Source organism: Odocoileus virginianus, chromosome 6 (assembly GCF_023699985.2).
Source record: "Odocoileus virginianus isolate 20LAN1187 ecotype Illinois chromosome 6, Ovbor_1.2, whole genome shotgun sequence".
Lineage (NCBI taxonomy): Eukaryota > Metazoa > Chordata > Mammalia > Artiodactyla > Cervidae > Odocoileus > Odocoileus virginianus.
In genome coordinates, this window is record NC_069679.1 from 86,984,310 (window position 1) to 87,006,360 (window position 22,051).

The 22,051-nt window shown below is 50.8% G+C and overlaps 1 long non-coding RNA gene across 3 annotated transcripts; it reads right to left on the reverse strand.

Annotated features, from left to right (window-relative positions):
* Positions 1-353: 353 nt before the first annotated feature.
* On the reverse strand, positions 354-21,805 carry LOC139035528 (uncharacterized). 3 transcript variants are annotated; one of them, XR_011488105.1, is made up of 4 exons: positions 21,237-21,805; positions 20,135-21,087; positions 19,885-19,923; positions 17,605-19,277 (listed from the first exon to the last, which is right to left on the reverse strand). It is a non-coding gene; the product is annotated as an uncharacterized lncRNA (long non-coding RNA). The 3 variants fall into 3 exon arrangements; XR_011488104.1 differs by lacking the exon at positions 17,605-19,277 and adding an exon at positions 354-813 and having other exon boundaries at positions 20,135-21,805; XR_011488103.1 differs by having other exon boundaries at positions 20,135-21,805.
* Positions 21,806-22,051: the final 246 nt, after the last annotated feature.

The window sequence follows — 22,051 nt, forward strand, 5'->3', positions numbered from 1 at the left end:
AGCTGTAAGCCATCAGGTCCTCCAGCCATGGGATTCTCCAGGAAAAGGCTGCTGGAGTGGCTGGCCGTCTCCTCCTCCAGAGCATCCGCTGTGTCTCCTGCATTGGCATGCAGAGTCTTTACCACTGAACCACCTAAGAAGCCATAATAAGGGAAAATACTAAATATCTGTAACAGAATAAAAATGAAAGATTTATCAGAATTTGTAGCATATAGCTGAAGCTGTTCAATGCAACTAAATACAATGTGGAATCTTGAATAAGGTTTGAAAACATAACGGACACTAGCATAAAGTTTTGTGAAGTTTATTACTCATCATAATACAGCTGTTTATATGTCTCCAGACTTCAGCGATTTGACATAACAGTTTATTTCTTGTGAACAGAACAGTGAACGGGTATCCCAAGGTAGGTGTTCCTAGGTGGTGGACAGCTTTCTTCCAGGGGGTTATTCAGAGTCCTGTTGTCGTCAGCTTCATCTGCTGGGGGAGGGGAAAGAGCCAGCAGGGGCAGGCGCACCTACTTCTTAACAGTCCTGGCCCAGAAGTGACACCCATCCCTGGGGCTCAGGCCCGCTGGCAAAGAACAGTGGCAACTGAACACAGCTGGGGAGCTGCGAAATGATCTGGGAGCTGGGGAATGAGTCCCTGTCAGAGTGGCCACATCCCAGGAACATCCCAAACTATGGGAGAGGGACCGCGGTTTTGATGGACAGTTAGGAGCTCCTGCTATATAGCTCTAGGCTGTTAGCATCAAGATCAATGGTAATTTGGTCCTCAGGCTACATGTTACTTGTTATGGCAGTCAGACAGGACCTGAAAAATAAAAACAAAGCTATTATTACCAAAAGTTTCTTTTTTTTCTCACACCCCTTCATCCGGTTAACTCCCACTCATTCTCCAGATCTCAGCTCAATTGTCACCTCCTCTGTGAAGCCCTTCCTGGCGTTTCTGCTTAAGTCACATTTCTATTTTCTATGGGCTTCTAGCACCACGCACTTCCTAGCTGTAGCACTATTCACACTGCAGTTTACGTTTGTGTGTGTACATTTGTGATTAGATGAATGTCCATCTTCCCTATTAGACTCCAAGTTCCATGAGGACGTGTAAATCAACTGTTTCTTCATCACCTGTTTTTTCCCAGTATCTAGCAGAGGGGCAGGCATGCAGGAGGTGATCCATTTATAACTACTGACTGAATGAATGAAATAACATTCCTTTTTCATTGTATAAAGCTTGGAACTACAGATGTATCACAAGAAAACAAATTTTAAAAATCATCTGAAGCTTCCTCTATTAGTTATTGCTGTGTAACAAACAATTCCAAAAACCTCAGTCATTCGCAGCGAGTGTTTATTTCCCACTCAGAGGTCTGTGAGTTGGCGGCTGTGCCTTGGCGTCAAGTCAAATCCAAATCTACTCCTCATCTGTCTTGCCCAAGATCGAAGTTAAAACATCACCCACTATCCGGGGCAGGTTCTTCTTACGCCACCAGAGAGGAACGCAAGCGGCCAAGCCAACCCACATGAACAGCATTTAAAGCCTTTCTGTTGGCCATCGGATGTGTTTTGACCTCACCTCCTATTGATGATGCTAGCCAAAGCAACGTGGCCGTGTGTGGCAAGGGAAGACTGCGTCAGGGAACTTTGGCAAGAATGGGGGGAGATGGAAGAAGTATGAAAGGGACCCAACACGGTAATCCAACACATCCGCTTCTTGACTTTTTCCCTGCACATACATTTAAGTATTATGTGTACATGTGTTTCAGACCAAAGCGTTGTCTTTTTTTTTTTTTTATTTCTGGGCCACACCACACAACATGCAGAATCTTAGTTCCCCGACCAGGGATCAAACCCAAGCCCTCAGCAGTGGAAACTTGTAGTCGTAACCACTGGACTGCCAAGGATGTCCCCAAAATACTGTCTTCTAAAGGCAGAATATTTAAAGTTGCAAAAATCCCGAGGGGAGGGGTATCGTCAATATTACAAACTCCAGTGAATATAAAGTATTTTTACTCTCCAGTGATTCCCCCCCAGTACAAAATAATAATAATAATAATAAAACACTTTTCAACATAAACAGTACTGGAACCATGCCCCGGCTTTATTTATAGCTCCTCTTAAAAATAAATGAAATGTGACTCATTAATACATGTAGCAGGAATAATGAAGCTGCGACTTCCTGCCTTCAAAAATTGCTATTCTAAACTATTCTGGAAAACACACATATGCAAAAGCGTTTCATCACCACTCGAGCTGAGCCTGGTGCTTGACAGCTCTCACTGATGAGAAACCTTTTCATCTCTCCGCAGTTTAAGCCTTTTTCAGCAGATGCAGAAAACAGCAGGTCATCTCTACCATGAACCCTTCCTTCCAATCACCTTTGTGTGCCTGGTGAGTGGCAGGAGCCGAGTTCGCCCACAGATCAACAATAACCAAGTAGTTAAAGGTCCCCCTCTCTCCCTCTGCAAACTCTTGGTGTATTTAAATACAACTGACGCCTTAACTCCTGACTTACTAAATAAGAAGGAAACGGTTTACTATGATCTTACGTTGAAGCTGCTAAGATGTAGGGGTGAAATGTGAATTACAAAATCAAGGAGGCAGGGCTTTTAAAATACCTCTTGACGTGTTCATATTTGAAGGGGGAAGATGTACCTGTTCAAACATTTATGTTGCTACATTTCCATTTCTATCAAAGGTGATAAATATTGCAAGTGGGTTCTTCGACCCTGTTGCCTTTGTGTTATTTTTGGCTATAATCTTTCTATCTTTAATTAAAAGGGCACTAATTGAAATACAAATAGCTGTGAAAAGAAGAGAAGAGGAAAAACAAAGGAGAAAAGAAAAGATACACCCATTTGAATGCAGAGTTCCAAAGAATAGCGAGGAGAGATAAGAAAGCCTTCCTCAGTGATCAATGCAAAGAAATGGAGGATAACAACAGAATGGGAAAGACTAGAGAGCTCTTTGAGAAAATTAGAGATACCAAGGGAACATTTCATGCAAAGATGGGCACAATTAAAGACAGAAATGGTAGGACCTAACAGAAGCAGAAGATATTAAGAAGAGGTGGCATGAATACACGGAAGAACTGTACAAAAAAGATCTTCACGACCCAGATAATCACGATGGTGTGATCACTCACCTAGAGCCAGACATTCTGGAATGTGAAGTCAAGTGGGCCTTAGGAAGCATCACTACGAATAAAGCTAGTGGAGGTGATGGAATTCCAGCTAAGCTATTTCAAATCCTAAAAGATGATGCTGTGAAAGTGCTGCACTCAATATGTCAGCAAATTTGGAAAACTCAGCAGTGGCCACAGGACTGGAAATGGTCAGTTTTCATTCCAGTCCCAAAGAAAGGCAATGCCAAAGAATGCTCAAACTACCGCACAATTCCACTTATCTCACACACTAGTAAAGTAACGCTCAAAATTCTCCAAGTCAGGCTTCAACAATATGTGAACCGTGAACTTCCAGATGTTCAAGCTGGATTTAGAAAAGGCAGAGGAACCAGAGATCAAATTGCCAACATCCGTTGGATCAACAAAAAGGCAAGAGAGTTCCAGAAAAACATCTAGATGGGGAAACAATGGAAAGAGGGGCAGACTTTACTTTCTCGGTCTCCAAAATCACTGCAGCTTTGAAATTAAAAGACACTTACTCCTTGGAAGGAAAGTTATGACCAACCTAGATAGCATATTAAAAAGCAGAGATGTTACTTTGCCAACAAAGGTCCATCTAGTCAAGGCTATGGTTTTTCCAGTGGTCATGTATGGATGTGAGATTTGGACTGTGAAGAAAGCTGAGCGCTGAAGAATTGATGCTTTTGGACTGTGGTGTTGAAGAAGACTCTTGAGAGTCCCTTGGACTGCAAGGAGATCCAACCAGTCCATCCTAAAGGAGATCAGTCCTGGGTGTTCACTGGAAGGACTGATGTTGAAGCTGAAACTCCAATACTTTGGCCACCTCATGCGAAGAACTGACTCATTGGAAAAGACCCTGATGCTGGGAAAGATTGAAGGTGGGAGGAGAGGATGAGATGGTTGAATGGCATCACTGACTCAATGGACATGAGTTTGAGTAAACTCTGGGAGTTGGTGATGGACAGGGAGGCCTGGCGTGCTGCAGTCCATGGGGTCGCAAAGAGTTGGACACGACTGAGCCACTGGGAAACAAAACTCTTCCCCTTTCTGGCCTGACGGGTCATGTAATTCTCTTTGGAGACACTGACCAGCAGTGTGGTGGTGTAAAGACAGTCACCGTCACCTGTCTTCGCAGACACTCTTTGGGCCATCTTTAAACCCGTCAAAAGTAAGACCTGAAAGGACTTTTTAAAAAATGTGAGCAATCTATGATGGTCTTTCTTTTATTTTTTTGCTGCACAGCATGTGGGATCTTAGTTCCCTGACCAGGGATGGCATCTGTGCCCCTTACATTGGAAGCATGGAGTCTTAACCACCAGACCACCAGGCAAGTCCCAGCACTCATTTTTAATACTTTCCCTCAGCGGATTCCACCCCATCCTGTTCCTTTGTTCTCAGACTCCACTTTTATTCTTGGCCTGACGTTCTTTAGTATGTTGGCGTCACGGAACCCTTGGCCTTGCTAACTGTCTTCACAACTCCATGCTTCCAGCTCATCGGCGGATGCTTCTTTTCCCTGAAAGATGGCAAGACCGTGCATGTGTGAGTGTGCCCGCATGCTTGTGACATGCGCGTGTCTGTGTGCTCACGTGTGTGTGTGCACAGTCACCAGGGAACCATCATAAATAAATCAGCAGCGAAAAAGAGGTAGTGACACATGGCCCTATTTGATGCTGGAAACTCTGGGACTTCCAGCTGTTTTCAGAGGTAATGGTTGTTAGGTTCATAAGAAAAATACAACGACTTGAGAGATACTGGGACATTTTAGTCGGTAACTAACATGGCCCACTGGTTTCAAGAACTGTTTGGAGTGGAGAACATATTGCAAGAGGAAATTCCCGACCCGCCACTCTTTTCATCAAGCCTATTAAGCTAATGGTTTTATTTTAACAATGTCTTTCCCCACAGCCAGCCTGCCTCGGGTATAGACTCTGCCAGACATGGTTACTAAACACCCAGAGACTCAAGCAATTAGAGAAGATGCTATTTTTAAGTTCTCTTGTAGAGTCTCCTGGGCAATAAGCTGGCTAACATCAGCCTCAAGGGTTCTGGAAGTTTCTGCTCTCAGCACTGTGAGCTTCGATTTCCTTCAGGTACCCCTGGGCCACGTCTGCCCAGGACTTATCTAAGAACTGGCTGCCTGGTGGGGCAAGGAGCATTGCGACTCCTGGGAGGACTTTCAGGGATCTGCTGCAACGTGGGCGGAGTCCCTGGTGCTCCTGAGAGCATCTTTCTCCAGCTGCCGTTGGGGTCTTTACCGACATTCCCTTGCCTCGCCTGGTCCTGCCTGTGAAGATACAGGTGTGCGAGGCATCTGAGTTTAAAGCTTCCACCTGAGCCAGTGGCAACCGGTGCCCTTTGGCAAACTTTCAAAGTGGATCCATCGCTTCTCTTTAGGAGGGCTTTTCTCCTCTGGACCCTCTCTCTCCAGAATCCTCCAGCTTCTCCCACCTGCACCCCCGTTTCACCAGGAGATGGCACTTCCCTCAAGCGCTCTCTGATCCTTTCATCCCTGCACCCCACACGCTCCCCGTCCTCACACCCTAAGTCTTCACCCCTGCTTCCTGTAGTTCAGGGCAGAAGCCAGCCTTCCTCTCCAACCCTACTTATCCACAAGTCATCGACTCCTTGCAAGGTACCGGGGACAGATGAATAAGGTGATCATCCAAAAGAGGGTAATCTGGGTGGGAGGAGAGAATGGACCACCTGCTTCCCTCACGCTGGCGCCAGCCCCACCTGGCTCCCACCCAAGAAACAGTGAGCATAATTCTCGTGGGAGGTAGTTATCCCAATCAGCCCTGCGTTAGCAAATGATGGTGGGGAATTCCCCTCAGGAAGGCGTCACATGCATCTTCTCCCAGTCACACACAAGCTTTATTTAGCAGGTCATGTTGTCCTCAAATAACCAGGAAGAAAATACACTGACACATCCTGGAACGTATTTCATACAGAATCTGAATTCTCTGCACCTTACTCCCGCCCACAATATTGTGTCTACAGGGGCAGCTACTGGGCCAAAGGATGTCTTCCTTTGGGATCTTTGAGAGGAGGGCTTATCTGGGGGGGGCAGACTGGCCCCACACCCTGGAGCGTGATGCGATTTCAGCTTTCCCCCATACCCTCCTGCAGAGACTGTTCTCCCCACTGAAACCACACAGCTCTGGCCTGGGGGCTATATAGTTTGAATACAAGTTTATCATTTTTGTCTACATTATATCTTGTTCCAGAGAGGACTTGTGGCAATTTACAGACACACAAAATCAAATGAAAAAATTGCACATAAATAAGAATCAGATCCAAGGAAAATGTCAATAAAGGTAGGTAAGGGAACGTGAGGACTCAGACCTGAGGCTGGAGCCGTGCTGTGTTTTTCTAATTTTGGTCGCGCTGGATCTTGGCTGCTACGCGTGGGCTCTCTCTGGCTGTGGTGAGGGGCCGCGCCGTGGTGGGGGCGCGGGCTCTAGGCGTGCAGAGTTCAGCAGTCGCAGGTCAGGGGCTCAGCAGCTCTGGTGCACGGACTGCAGCTGCTCCACAGCCTGCGGAGTCTTCCCCGACCAGGGATCGAACCCATGTCCCCCGCACTGGCAGGCGGACTCTTATCCACTCTACTACCAGCAAAGTCCCTGGAGCAGTGATCTGAAACGCGCTGCACATCCTTCAAAAATAGGTTGTCTGGGCCCCACCCCCAGAGGTTCTGACAATTGCTCTGGGGTGTGGCCTGGGCCTCAGAATTTTTTCAAGCTGCCCAAGTGAGATTAACTGCAGCCAAGGCTGAGAATCACTATTCTCAAGTGGCGCCTACCGCGATGGAAAGGAGAATACAAGCTGACATCTGGGCTCCCTGGGAGCTGGAGCCAAAAAGGGACCGAATGTGCCCTGTGGCTCTGGGACCCAAACAGGAGCTCCGCCTCCACCTGGGGGTGGGGGGCCGGGAGGGGCTCAAACGGAGGGGACACAGGTGCGCCTCGGCCTGATTCACGTGGAGGTTTGACAGAAAATTCTGTAAAGCAATTATCCTCCAGTTAATAAATAAGTTTAAAAAAAAAAGGAAACCAGGTAAGTTTCACATAACACATTGTCTCGAAGATAAGAGAGCTTTCCCTGCCTCTGAAGTCTGAAGGAAGTCACGGAAATGCGTCTTCTTCCAACACTTGCTGCACAGTTGCGTGTGTGCACATATTCTTCATGTGGTTTATTTCATTTGTACATACCTTCCTTTTTATGCAAATGAGTCATATGCTCTTCTGCAAACTGTTCTCCTGTTTACAAGCCTGTTGGCACGTTTGGATATTCAGGAGACGTTTGGCGACTTGATCTAAGAGTAATTCAGAAGAGCACGTGTGTGCATGCTAAATCGCTTCAGTTGTGTCCGACTCTTTGTGACCCCAGGGACTGGAGTCCCCCCGGGTTCCCTTGTCCGTGGGATTCTCCAGGCAAGAATGCTGGAGTGGGTCGCCATGCCCTCCTCCAGGGGATCTTCCCCACCCGGTGATTGAACCTGCATTGGCAGGTGGGTTCCTTACCCCTTGCGCCACCAGGGAAGCCCCCCAGAAGAGCATAGATGACATCTGTCCTCCCCTTTAGTGAGTAAAATAGTCATGTTTCTAGTTTTGTAAATGGTAACCTGCACTTTCATGCCCTCCTGTCTTTTCTCTGCATTTCTCTCTTCTCGGTATCATTCGAAGTCTTCAGAGCAGACGGTGCCCAGAAATCCAAGGGCGATGAACAGATTACGTGGGCTAAACCCCTCTTATGAACAAGGGATGCCAAAAGTAACACGTGACCATCCTTCCTTTCCAGAAATGAAACCGGACGCATAATCTATGCCCATTACTCCAGAGGAGAACCAGGTCAGAAAGGGGCCTTGTAGAGACAGCCAGCCCCTTGGGGTGGCAGTGACACCAGGCAGCTGCGGTCAGGGCGCCACAGCCCATCGCCCTAGGAGAGGCAGAGGGGGCAGGACCCGCCTCCTCTCGGGCAGCTGCTGCTGTGTCCGGACTGGTGGCCAGGCTTCGCTCACCTCTTTGGGGGTGGGGCGGGGCTTTTCGGTGGCAGCTCCGGCAGGAACAACCAGGACGCCTTCCAGTGCGGCTCGGTCTTGCCTTAAAGCAGAGACCGAAGGGCTCTGCTGAGCAACCCCGGTGCCTCGGCGGCCTGAAACTTTCATCTCATCATTTTTGAAAAGAGTCTCCTTAGACCTGGCACAGAAAACAGAGCTGCCCCTACCTTCGGCAAGACTTTGAAAGAGCATCCCTGCAATAAGCATGGAAAAGACAAGCTGAGTGCTTCTTGATGCTTGTAAGAAAGGATAAACTCCGTATGGGAGAGAGCGTTGTGTATTTTTCAGCTGCCACGTACCGGGGGGACTATCACAATTGGCGAGGGGTTGACGTAATTCCGGACCAACTGGCAGCCCCCTGTTCTGAGGCTCGGTGCCCCCTGCTGCCACAGCTGACCCCACCCCGACCCAGCTGACCCCTGGCCTTGCTATGATCCAGCACCTAAGTGTGGGTGCCAGGCCTCCAGGACCCTGTCCCAGACCTCTGTTCTGCAGGGTCACTGCCGGGGCTTTGCCCGCCGTTACTGTTCTGCAGACCCTCCATAAGTGTTTGTTGCGTGTGAATGACAGTTCACCACGCTCTGCCTGCCTTTTGATGAATGGACCACAGGTCTGAGCACAGGCTCTGGCCAGAGAACCGGCTGCTCCGTGGACTGAAGGAGCTCAACTGAGAAGGGTCACTTATTCCTGGAGGCCTGATGCAGCATCACTCGGGACCCGTGGGTAGACCAGGCCTGACCCACCCTAAAGACAGCCAGACTCGGCCGGGGCTGTATCTTGGGGTCTGGGGCAGCCCTGGATCATCTCCAAGTTGCCCTCGCCCACGTCTCCGGGCTGAAAGGTGGTCACTGACAAGGCGCTCAAAACCACAACCACGCTGATGTTAAAGTCCCATCCGGCTCAAGTTCGCTGTGTGAACGCTGCTTTTTGCCAGGAAACAGGGAGGACTCCTGCCCCTCCCCCTCCCCTTTCCTCCCCTCTTTCTTTTTTAAGACACATTCAGAAGTGCTTGAATGGCTGTTGAAGGAAATTATTGCTGCCGCAATCACCGCTCTCTGTGTGAAACGCCTCCAGTCGTCCGCGGCCTCCCTCCTGCGGGTGGGGGGACATTTGGATATTAAAATGCCGACGAGCTGCGTCTGCCGACAAGCAGCCACTAATCATCTCTTAAGGCAGCAGGGGACGCACCCCGGGTCCTCGGCTCACCAATCCCTGCCTTTAGGCGGGTTGCCGCCAGATGGAGGCTTCTAAGGCAGGGACAGCAGAGAACAAGGAATAAAGAGGTGGAAAAGGGCCTGGCAAGAGGCCAGCACAGAAAGCCATTTGCTCATCTTCTCTGCTCGAGGTGAGAACAGACCTGCACGCCCGGCATCCAGGAGGTCCAATTTTCAGCTAAGTGGTGCCTTGGAAGAAGCATGTGGACTTCTCATTTGCAGTTACATCTACAGACTATAAATTCTTTTTCTTTCCTCCCTCTTCTTCTTTTTTTTTTTTTTTTTAGTGCTCTTGTAAGTTAGGCAGCTTCGTGTGCTGGACTGGGGGAACAGCATCCCTGGACCCATCGCCCTTCCATCCTCTGCACTGATCAAGGGTCCTGGCTTCCTCTGCCTCCTGCTGGAGTCTGGCAGTGGGAGGGTGGGCAGAGAGGAAGCTGGGCATCTGTACTCCCCAGTCCTCTCCCCGCAGAGACCCCAGCGGTCAGCAGCGTCCGTCTGCGTGACAGCCGCCGTTCCTGTTGCGTGGCCTTCTCCTTCCTGCCGCCTGCATTAGCGTGGCTTCTGGACTGTGATGACTGTTACTGCTTCTCCCCGCTTCAGGCCTGGAGGCAGTAAGGGCTGCTCCCCAGCCTGGACACAAGACTGCGGCCCGGGTCCTCGCTGCTCCTCGCTCGTTTCCCGGTCTCTGCCCACCAGTGTAAACTGCTCTTTATCACAGTCTCTCAAATCACCCGGCTTGAACGTGCCAGCTGTCTCCTGCCAGGCCCTGGCTGGCACACCAGTGCGCTCAGGTCTTTATGTACCCTCTCGTAGACCTTCTTACCAATCCTGCGGTGTCATCATAAGAGTCTTCCCTCACGGAGAGGATGCTTCCTGCCTCCACTCAAGGCCACTCAGCTGGAATTTGGGACTCTAGGCACAGAAAGCATTTTGGTCTCACTTCCAAGTCTCAGCCTTGCTCACTGCCCTGGAGGGTCTCTGCGACCTCATGGGGCTCCCTAAACCCTTCCTTCAGTCTCCACTAAACTAAAATTCGCTTAACCATATTTTTTAAAAAAGCGCTTCAGCACGGGTCATTTCATTTGAGCCTCAGAACATGGATCTCCTTGGATATGAATTATTGCAAGACATATGAAGAGCCTGCAAATTATAAGGCATCCAGCAAGGGATGCCCTTGCATCATCCTTTCGTGTCTGAGACACAGAGGATGCTCAGGAATGTTCTGTGGAGGTGTGGACTGTCCCAGCTACTGGAGCCCACAGAGGCCATCTACCCAGGAAGCCGGAGGGGCACGGCACGAGGGCGCTGCTGCCGTGTCTGGTCAGTTCTGCCAGCAAGAGACGGTGCCCGCCTGGGGGGGGGGACCCCTTTCTTCTGCTCACACTGCCTCGGCGAGAACGTTTCAATGTGGCTGCCCCTCGGCCACAGGGCAAACCGGGAAGCGGAGTCCCTGCCTGGACCGCCCGCGGCCTCCCGCATCGGGACCACCACGCGCAGTGGGAGCGTGAGTCTGCGGGCAGAGCTCGTTGCCGCTGTTGCTGTTCATCACATCAGCCTTCCTCAACACGATCTGCTCCATCTCACATCAGTCCCTCCGGGCTTCCCTGGCGGTCCGGGGGTAGGGACTCTGCCTGTCAGTGCAGGGGGCGTGGGTTCGGTCTGTGACCCAGGAAGACCCCACATGCCATGAGGCAGCTGAGCCCGTGGACCGCAACCACCGAGGCCCCGTAACCTCTGCTCTGCAACAGGAAGCCTAGTGCATGGCGGGAAGCCAGTCACCGCAGCGAAGAGTAGCCCCCACGCTGCAACCAGAGAGAAGCCGGGTGCCACGTCGAAGACCCAACACAGCCAAGAATTAAAAATAATAATAAATTATCTCAAATAATAAATCACCCTACCTTTTCTATAAACTCGCCTGGCAGTCTCTCCTGCTGTCTCAGGGAATAAATGCAGAGGGATGTATCCTTGCTTTCTTTCCTTCCCTGCTCTATGATCTCAAGATCTTGAGTTGCTTTCTCTCCATTGGAACATAGGGAACAATAGCAGACCAGCCTCCAAAGGCCATCATTCCATCCCTGCCTCTGCCAGAAACGGCTCCATGGTGTGGAGGAGGCAGCTTCATTCCTCCCCGTCCACAAGGGACGGTGATATTTATCAAAGAAACTCATTCCTAGCCAGGCACACCAAGTGTTTTTTAATAACAATAGCTCGCACCATAACAATAGCTCACATTTCCTGCGGGCTTGCTGTGTGCCAGGCACTAAGTGTGTTAGTTGACTTAACTTCCAGTAATCCTGTGCGGAAGGTACCACTATTATCTTCATTTTACAGCTGAAAACAGATGAGGTACAGAGCAGGTAAGTAACTCACCAGGATTTCATAATCAAGTTCATAAACACTGTCATCCCGCTTCTTTCTTGCGTGCTAAGTCACTTCAGTCGTGTCCGACTCTGTGCGACCCCATGGACCGTGGCCCACCAGGCTCCTCTGTCCATGGGATTCTCCAGGCAAGACGACTGGAGTGGGTTGCCATACCCTCCTCCAGGGGGTCTTCCCAACCCAGGGATTGAACCTGCGTCTCTTACATCTCCTGCATTGGCAGGCTGGTTCTTTACCACTAGCGCCACCTTCTTTAATAGACAGGTAAGGTATTTTTCGAGTATTTTATCCTGCTCTCCTTGTATCTCCTGAATTTTCACTTTACTTCATTGACCATCTGGCCTGTCTCCCTGTGAGAGGAAGGATCACTTTGACGAAGGGACCATTTACTCTCCATCCTCATGCCCCCATCAACCTTCCCAGCCTGCTGCTTCCACTGAGGAAACGCTCTGTGACTGCATGTAGGTGATCTAGGCAGGTATAATGATGCAGTTTTCATTGGATTCGTGATGCTGTGATGGAAATGGCATACATTTGCCTTCATCACACCTGGATTCAAATCTCCTCTCTCCTGGGTGCTAACCGTGCTAGATTGGGATAGCTATTTATCCATCTAACCTCACATCGCATCCATTTTCTCATCATTAATAATAAAGAGAAGAACTAAAGCTCTTAAAACCGAGGCTGGTTATGTAGATTCTTCCTCCTGAAGGTGATAAACTCATTCATAATAACACTGGGGAGTGGATAGCTAAACCACGTTTCCCCCAGCAGAGACAGGGGTGGCTGGGAGAAGGGTGGGACAAAGTTCAAAGCCAAGTTGATTTTTCTGCGCTGCTCAGAAGAGGAATCCAGAGCGACTGTCCCATGGATGATCTACAGATAAGCCCAGAGCCATAGGGGTGAAGAACTCTTTTGTTTGCAAAAGTGACTGGGAATTGAGTTGGGAAGAAGAGAGAGAGAACGAGAAGGGAAGGGAATGAACCTGGAGAAGTGAGGAGTGAGGGATTTGGAAGAAGAGAAAGGGTTTATTTAGCAGCATGGCTGGGATGAGATCGGGCACAAGGGAGAGTCTTCATGTTGGAAACGGACAAATAATAAATGCAGAGGGAGGTGTATTTGCTTTCTTTCCTTCCCTGCTCTGTGATCTCTACCCGCCTCCATCTTTACTCCCTGCATCTCTCTAACGCCTTCAGTGAAGTCTACATACAAATGCCCTGTGTCCGAACAGTTGTTAAGAATATGGGAGCTGGGGTGGGGTGGGGGGAGGCCCTACACCTGAGCAACGTGATCAGTAACTCAGAGGAGCTTGAAGTCAGGGGAAAATAGGAACACCATATCAGTCACCATTTCTGCTCCCCAGAGAGTGGGAGAGATTGGAGGAAGTCTAGTGGGCTGTGACCACACACAGAGTAGCATTTGATTCCATTTCATTTGAATCTCAAAGGGCAGGGAGTCTCTGCTGACCCCTGGGATACAAGGTGATGATAATATACAAGGGTGTCTAATAACCATGAACAGCTAGGAAACTTAGAAGTCTATGTGGCGTGGGCATAAGCCATCAGAACTGGGTGCTGGCCTTACAGCAGTGTGAGAATAATAGGTGAATATCAGAACTCCCAGAGGAGCCAAAATTGCAAAAATGCAATTAAATATGTAAAAACTCAACATACGTAAAAGCTGGCATATCTTAGGTCATTGAGTGCATGCTAAGTTGCTTCAGTCGCGTCCGACTCTTTGTGACCCTGTGGACTGTAGCCCGCCAGGCTCCTCTGTCCATGGGATTCTAAAGGCGAGAACACTGGAGTGCATTGCCATGTCCTCCTCCAGGGGATCTTCCTGACCCAGGGATCGAACCCACGTCTCTAACGTTTTCTGCACTGGCACGCAAGTTCTTCACCACTGGCGCCCCCTGGGAAGAATGGTGGCATTCCTCCTCTCCTTCTACTTCAGGAGGGAAAGGGCTGACAAGGTCAGACAGTTTGGAGGGCGATGCAGCGGGGGGGGGGATGTCGAGAGGCATTTGGAAAGGGGCTCAGAGTTCTGCCGCCCCCAACCTCTGTGAGCCCAGGTGTGTTCAGAGGCAGAGAGAGGATAAAGGAGGGAGCGGGCAGGGCCTTGTGGGAAGGAGGTGTTCTCCTGGTCCATGGCAAGGAGTCACGACGGACCTTCTAAGAAGAGATGAGCGTCAGATCGGGCCTCCAGCGCGAAACAGAGAAAACGATGCTGGGGTTGTACGCCCTACCTTTGAAGCTAGTATCAACAGCTTCAAGTATCTTATGGCTGTGAGATTTATTTAGGAAAAACAATTCAAAATGCTTTAAGCCAAAAGAAGGATTCATTGGCTCCCATGAATGGAAAAATCTAAGTGCGGGGTTTCCAGGCGCAGCAGGATTAAGAGACTCAAAGAGCGTCACCCAACTCAGCTTCACCGCGCTCCATGTTGGCTTTATGCTCTGGCTCCACGCGGGGACGAGATCACTACTCTACACTACTAACTACTGTGGAGAAGGAAGTGGCAACCCACTGCAACGTTCTTGTCTGGGAAACCCCGTGGCCAGAGGAGCCTGGCGGGCCACAATGCCCGGGGCCGCAGACGGGGACATGGCTCGTGGACTGAGCACACACACCCTCAGTCCGTGTCTTTAGTCCAGCCCTGGCCCGGTCCTTGTGCCGAGGGGCTAACCACACTGGCCGACTTGCCTGCATCTGGCCCTTGACATCACGTCTTCCTCCCGCCCCCTTGCCTACTCTATCCCCGCTGCACTGGCCTCCATGTTGCCCCTCAAACCCTCAGGTACGCCCTGTCTCAGGGCCTTTGCACCTGCTCTTCCCCAGAAGTCTATGGCGCCCCTCGCCCACCCCCTTCAGGTCTTTGCTCAGATGTCACCTTCCCAGTTAGGACCCCTAGATTTCACATTGAACTCACCCTGATACACCACCCGCACGTACACACTCCCTGACCCTGTGTCCCGCCTTATTTACTCTAGGGTACGTTTCCACGTCAGCCCATCACCAGATCTTTAATGAAAAGGTAACATGTCAGTTTTCTCCCATCCGCCCCAGTGGAAAGCGAATTCCATGAAACCATGGGTTTCTGGGAGGCTTCCCTGGTGACGCAGATGGTAAAGAACCTCCTGCAATGCAGCAGACCCCAGTTCCATCCCTGGGCTGGGAAGAGGCCTGGAGAAGGGACCGGCTGCTCACTGTGGTATTGCTGCCTGGAGAATTCCACGGACAGAGGAGCCTGGTGGGGTACAATCCAGGGGGTCGCAGAGAGTCGGACATGACTGAGCGGCTCACACACACGGGTTTTTAAAAACATGTACTTATTTATCTGGGCCGTGCCGGTCTTTGCTGCTGTGCCTCTCCGGTTGCAGGAGCGGGGACTACTCTCTGACTGCGGTGGGCAGGCCTCCCACTGTGGGGGCTTCCCCTGTTGCAGAGCAGAGGCTCTAGAGCGCAGCCGTGGCCCGGGGCTTAGTTGCTCCGCGGCGTGTGGGATCTTCCCCAACCAGGGATCGAACTTGTGTCCCCTGCATTAGCAGGTGCATTCTTAACTACTGGACCACGGGGAAGTCCAAAACTGTGGATTTTTGCCTTCCTACTCAGGGGTGTATCCTCAGGCCCTAGAATAATGTTGAGCACACAGCAAGTTCTCCGGCCGTTGTTGAATGAGTGAGTAACAAGGTCAGAGGCTCCAGATTTGGAACGGGACTGAGGTCAAGAGGGGCAGTTCTCTGGCTGAATGGTGGGAGGGGCACGTACGGCAGGAGGGTGACTGGCAGCTGGGCACGCACACGCGCGCACACACATACATGCACGCACACACACATACACGCACACGCGCACACATACATGCACGCACACACACATACACGCACACGCGCGCACACACACACTCGCCATCCCGCTGGCTTCCACTCAGCCTCAGCTGGGGCGTCCCGCAGCAGTTCCCCCGTTCTTGCAGCCCTTCTGGATGCGGACCCCGGCTACTCCCCACCCCATCCCAGACACTAGCCGTGGAGCCAGGGCCAGAGAGCAGGGCCTCCGAGGGCAGCGGATGGGGCTGGCTCAGTCTTGCTCAGTCAAACCCCACCCCTCCCCTGCGCCGCCTCCCCTTTGTGTCTTTTTACATGACAGTCAATAGAGGCCAGGCCTCCGGGTATTATCAGAGCCTCGATCGCGACCTCTAACATTATAATCCACGGGGCTGCGGGGAGCATCAGTACATCCTGGATAAATTAATTCAGTATAAGAAAGCGCTTTGAAGCCGGGCACATCGCTCGGCTTCTGAAGCTTAAGCCCTGTTTAGATTACTTGATTAAAGTGGGTGCAAAGCTTTGGCGATCAATATATTTTGCTTAAGAGCAGTGTGGTTACAGAAGCAGATTTAATTGCATCTGTGGTGCCCTGCTTTGTGGGTAGCTCTTTAGAATATAATGAGATATCACCGACCCAAAAATCGGAGCTGAGAGGGACCGGGGAGGGACACTCAGCCGAGTCACCGCCCTGAGAATGCAGGGGGGCACCTATTTGCAGGATGTGACCGTAAATAACCCCCCAAAATGAGAAGCTGGAAAAAAATGACAATGATAATCACCGCTTATAAAATCTTGGTGCAGGAGACACAAGAGGAAAAGCTTGGTCATCTGGCTCTTTTGAGGATGGTTTCCTGGATTGCGACTGGGGATTCTACTAGGTCTTAATAATGGGACTTTTAGGATTACCGGGTGACACTTAATCAAGTCATTTTGGTTAATGAGGAGGTTGGCCTAACTCTCCCCCATAAGGCAGGGGACGGGAGGTGTCTCGAGTATTAGGGACCATCAAGGCAAATCAGCCACTGGAACACTGGACTAGGAGTCCAGGGGGGATGGGCAAAGAGGAATTAGCAGATAAGATATGCCTGGTACATACTAGCTACTGCTCGAAGAGTTTTTTTTTTTATTTCCTTTAGTAGCTAAACACTGCTACAAAATGGATGCAACTGTGCCCCTTTGATCCCAGGTGGTGCTAGTGGTAAAGAACCCACCTGCCAAAACAGGAGACTTGAGAGACTCAGGTTCCATCCCTGGGTGGGGAAGATCCCCTGGAGAAGGAAATGGCAACTGACTCCAGTCTTCTTGCTTGGAGATTCCCATGGACAGAGGAGCCTGGCAGGCTACAGTCCATGGGGTCTCGAAGAGTCAGACACAACTGAGTGATTTAGCACAGCACAGTCCCCGTTCTAGAGGGACGGGCTGGCTGGCAGCGAGGTGAGGGCAGAACCGGAACCTGGTCTGTGTGATTCTCAGAGCCACAGTGCACGCCTGTGCTTCTGTCCGCTGGGCCACTCACCAGCTGTGCCGAGGGGTGCCACGGCAGTTAACCCCCCGGGGCCCTGGTGCTTTCACCCATAAAACGAGAGGAGTCCTAAGGGCCCTTCCGGCTCAAAATCTTTGAGTCTAGAATAATTCCGGCTGGGGAGTCAGGAAACCCAGGTACTAATCTTTGCACCTTCATGAACCAGTCACGTGATGGGGGCAGGGCTGTCATTTCGCTGCTTGATTGAGTTTACCCGTTTCCAACAAAGGGTAATAACTTGGTGACAACGAGACATCAGATGATGGAGGCTTCTGACACCATCGATCCTACACAAGTGAATTTCTTTAAAATATTTAAATCAGGTGCCAAAAGCTCACGTCTTCAAAGGAGCAGGAGACGGAGCTGCCGCAGACGATCACCCCAGGGCGTGCGCCAGGGCAGAGTCACGGACTGGGGCAAGAAGAGCCGTCAACTCACCGAGAGCGGTGGTTCCCTGCCTCCTGAGCGCCTCTCTCCTGCTGGACTCGGGAAACTCACACCTCCATCCGGGTGCCATGAACCAAACTTGGGGCCGCTCAGCCTTGCACAGTAAAACCAATATACTGACCCTAGGCTGTGGTCAAGGAAAGCACGGCATTTATTGCAAGGGACAATCAAGGAATCCAGGCAGTGAGTGCTCAAAAGAGCTGAACTCCTCGATGATTTTCAGGGAAAGGCTTGTGGACACAGGGTGAGGAAGGGGGTTTGTGGGATGCCTGATCAGCTCATGGACATTCTTCTGATTCTGGTGGTGAGGTAATCGAGAGTCAGAATCATCAACCTGCTGGTTCCAGCTGGTCTGGGGTCTATGTGCTGTCACTGTGCTGTTAACATCTTCCACCTGGTGGGGCTCTTCGTGTCTGCCCAACAGCTCACAGGGCATGGCCAAGAATATTATCTGTAGCCCGTGAGGAGGAGCCAAAGGTCCTTGACTTTGTTTAATGGTCAAACTGTTACTATTTTGTCTTGCTTGACTCTTTTCCTTTCCTCCTTTCTCTCACGTCTCTGAATAAATGTATTCTTTGGAACTGGGGGAAGGCCTAGGAGGCTAATGTTTGTCTACAGACAGGAGGCGGGCAGAGGGTATTTGGGGGTTGGTGGCTCCTATCCCGAGAGGTCCCTGCACACTGGCATGGGGAGCCCTTGCCTTTCCAAACCACGTCTGGTTAGCTGCCTCGGGGGTCAGGTCTGGGGGAGGACAAAGAGGACAAGAGGAGAAAGACTTCCGTGGACAGCAGGAGAGAGGCAGTCCGCCCCCAGCATCTTCCAGCGGCGATGTGGACTCCACATGCACCCGAGTCGTAGCTTGAGGCTGCTAACAGAGAGTGGGGGCTCAAGGAGGCCTCCATCCTTGTGGTTTTTATGTATTTTTATTTACGTTACAACATGATACAGTACCACATGCCCATGAATCAGACCCAGTACAGAGGCTATAGATCGCATCCACCTTGCAAAGAGCAGAGAGCTGAGAAGAGTGGGCTTTGGAAAGGCTTGGTGCAGGGCACAACCTCCTGGAAGCAGGAAAGGGGGACCAACGACATTTGCTTTTTGACTCCTAGGGTAGGGGTTGGGGGGAAGTCAACAGCCCCTGAGACTGCATTTATTCCCATTCAGAATTTCAAGAACCCTAGTTCTGGCCACCAGATACCTGAATCCCTTTCAAGGTCTGGAAAACTCGCCATTTTTTCGAGTCTTGGTGGATGACATGGGTGCTTCTCACTCTAATAGCTAAGTTACCAGACCCTTGCTTTCAGCCTCTCTTGTAGCTAGGACCTGGGCGCATGACATGGGCTCCACCGATCACATGTACCTAACCAGATTTTGAGTGAAGGATTAGCAAAACAAGGAGGCAGGAACCACAGAAGATGCTGGAGAATGGAGCTCCTGTGTATGTGAGACCTCGGCCAGGGGCTGCGGCTGGTGTCTGCGTTAGCAGTTTTGCTGGTGCCAGCTGCTGCATCTGGTACTGGCTGCGGTGGGAGGGGTGTCCCGCAGGCCAACTCTGCGGCATGGTTCAGGCACCGCTCATGCCGCGTGGCCTGCTCCTGGGTCTCCAGCGGTTCTGTGAGCTCTCCTTCGATGCATCCTTGGTTGGCATTCCTAGGGCTTCCTTTAGCTCTGGCAGATGGAGACTGGGGATCAAAAGGCTGAGGCTTAGTCTTGGCTTCCCTGGGCCTCGGTGAGATGGGGTAGTGTGGCCCTGTACTCGCCGAGTCCCTTCCAGCCCCACCATGCTGTGATGGGCCAGGAGAACATGGAGAACAAAAGCAGCATCCCCAGGTGTGACACGTGTAGGATGCTCGGGCAGACCTGAGCAGTCATCTCCTGCCTCCACTACCTGCTATCCGTGTTCTTTGGAAGAGTTACTTGTTTGCCTGAAGCCCCAGTTTCCTGCTCTTTATAATGGAACTAATACCAGTGCCTACCACCTAGAGTTAGGTAAGAATTAAATAAGATAATTCATCTAAAGCAGTCAGTAAATACTGGGTGTCAGCACAGCAATTGTTGCTGTTGTTTAGTCACTAAGTTGTGTCTGGGTTGTGTTGCAACCCCAGGGACTGTAGCCCACCAGGCTCCTCTGTCCATGGGATTTTCCAGGGAGGAATACTGGAGTGGGTTGCCATTTCCTTCTCCAGGGGATCTTCCCAACCTAGGGATCAAACCAGTGTCTCCTGCATTGGCAGGCATATTCTTTACCACTAAACCACCAGGGAAGACCCAGCACCAGAACAGACTTACATAAAGAGGTGTCCTGAATGTGCTTCTGGAGATGAATTCCTGCAAAGTAAATTAGGCTTTTATGTTTACTTAAACCAAAGATAGTATACATGTCATTCATCTTGCATTTACGTTATATTTTAAGGCTGGTAGAAATCTTTCACTTTTCTTTTAGCTTTCAACCATCCTATGCAAAGCAAATATCCTTATCCTATCCTAGAGAGTTGAAAGCCAGGACTTAGAAAAAAGTGATTCACCCAAGATCAATTACCTTGCAAGGGGAGGAGAGGATGAAAAATCCAAGTGTTTTTTTGACACAGAAACTTTGTTCCTGTCCCTGCAGAGGTGGGCCCCAAACCAAGAAAAAATTATTTTTTGCTCCAATGTTTCATGTTCTCAGAGTTTCCTAGAGACCTTGGAATCTAGTCATGGCTAAAAACAACTTCACCACTGGACTTCCCAGTTATATGAGCTGGCAACTCCCCATGTTTGTTTAAGCTAGTTTGACTCGGTTTCCGTTGTTTGCCATCAAGAGTTCCCACTGGTACAGAAGTGTCACTGATGTTTCTTTTTATCTCTTCCACTGACAGCCATTCACTGGACTTTTGTGATGTGTCAGGGCCTGTTGGGCTCTGGAGATGCAGTGATGAATACAACCTCAAAATACAGCCACCCCATGAGCTAGGGGTTGTTAGACGCTCCTACTTTTGTTTGCTCAAATAGAAAACCTAGTCTCAGGGAGATGGAAGGACTTTGCTCACGGTCACAGCTTTTGAGTGGCAGGGCCAAGGAAAGGACCCCAGCAGAGAATTTTCTACAGAGAACGTTAGTTCACAATTGGAGTCCGCAGCTGATGGATGAGGGCACGACTCAGCCGCAAGTCTCAGGGGTCGACTCTATCATTTGAAATCCAATAAAGGCTGAAAGAATAAATAAGTTCCAGAAGGGCTTAGAGGAGCTCACATGAATGATAGAGCCGGAATGAGTTATTCAGGGCCAAAGTGGCTCACATCTCTAACCTTGGGAAACTGACTTCATCGAAGGCAACTACTGTGCCTTTCCCATAAAGCATCACTTGCCGCTACTATCAGAGACATGAGAAACGGACACACCAAACTTTATTCCATTCTCACTTAATAGCTTTTATATTTCAGATGTGTCCTCTGCCTCCCTCAAGAAATAGGACCCAAGTGCCTCAGAACTTCTAGTCAGGATGTGGAATTCCTTGGAGGAGAAAAGCAATGTCAGGAGAGAAAGAGATTTGCTCCTGAGGTGAGTCAAACAAGCCCAGAAATCCCCTACTCGGGCGCTTTCTTAGAGCCCCAGAGGTGGTAAGGACAGTCGGGATGGGAACAAAGAAAGGAAGTGGTCACCGCGCGAAGCTCCACATCGCGCCGCCTAGCCATCGCCATGGCAACGGTGAGGCCCTTCAGGCTGGGGAGAGGACGCGGGTCCCGCCGCCATCTTCTGCCTCAGCTCGAGTGGCAGCTTCCAGGCCTCAGGGAAAACTAGGGACAGAGTTGCCAAGAACCCAGACTGCCTTCTCTTCCGAGGCTCCTGATTTTCCCAAGTGTCACCTAATCTCTGCTGCCTCTCCAAATCCTCGCAGGGATTATCCCCTCAACGGTGATCTCCTTGCCCCTTCCTCCCAGTGGCCAGTCAGCAACCGACTTTTCAGATGTCCCATCTCCCAGAATATCTGAGCTGGAGGGAGCCTCGGGCATCGTCTATTTCAGAACCCTTCCCCATTTTTCATGGGGTGACACGGAAGCCGGCACGTCCCGTCCTACTCTGTCTTGTCCCTGGAGGGCCATGATCAGACCACCCTTCCTGGCCGCTGCCACGCCGTGATTGGCCCTGTAACCCCGCCGCGCCGTGATTGGCCCTGTAACCCTGCCTGATTGGCCCTGTAACCCCGCTGCGCCGTGATTGGCCCTGTAACCCCGCCGCGCCGTGATTGGCCCTGTAACCCCGCCGCGCCGTGATTGGCCCTGTAACCCTGCCTGATTGGCCCTGTAACCCCGCCGCGCTGTGATTGGCCCTGTAACCCCGCCGCGCCGTGATTGGCCCTGTAACCCTGCCTGATTGGCCCTGTAACCCTGCCTGATTGGCCCTGTAACAATGACTGATTGGCCCTGTAATCCTGCCACGCTGTGATTGGCCCTGTAACCCTGCCTGATTGGCCCTG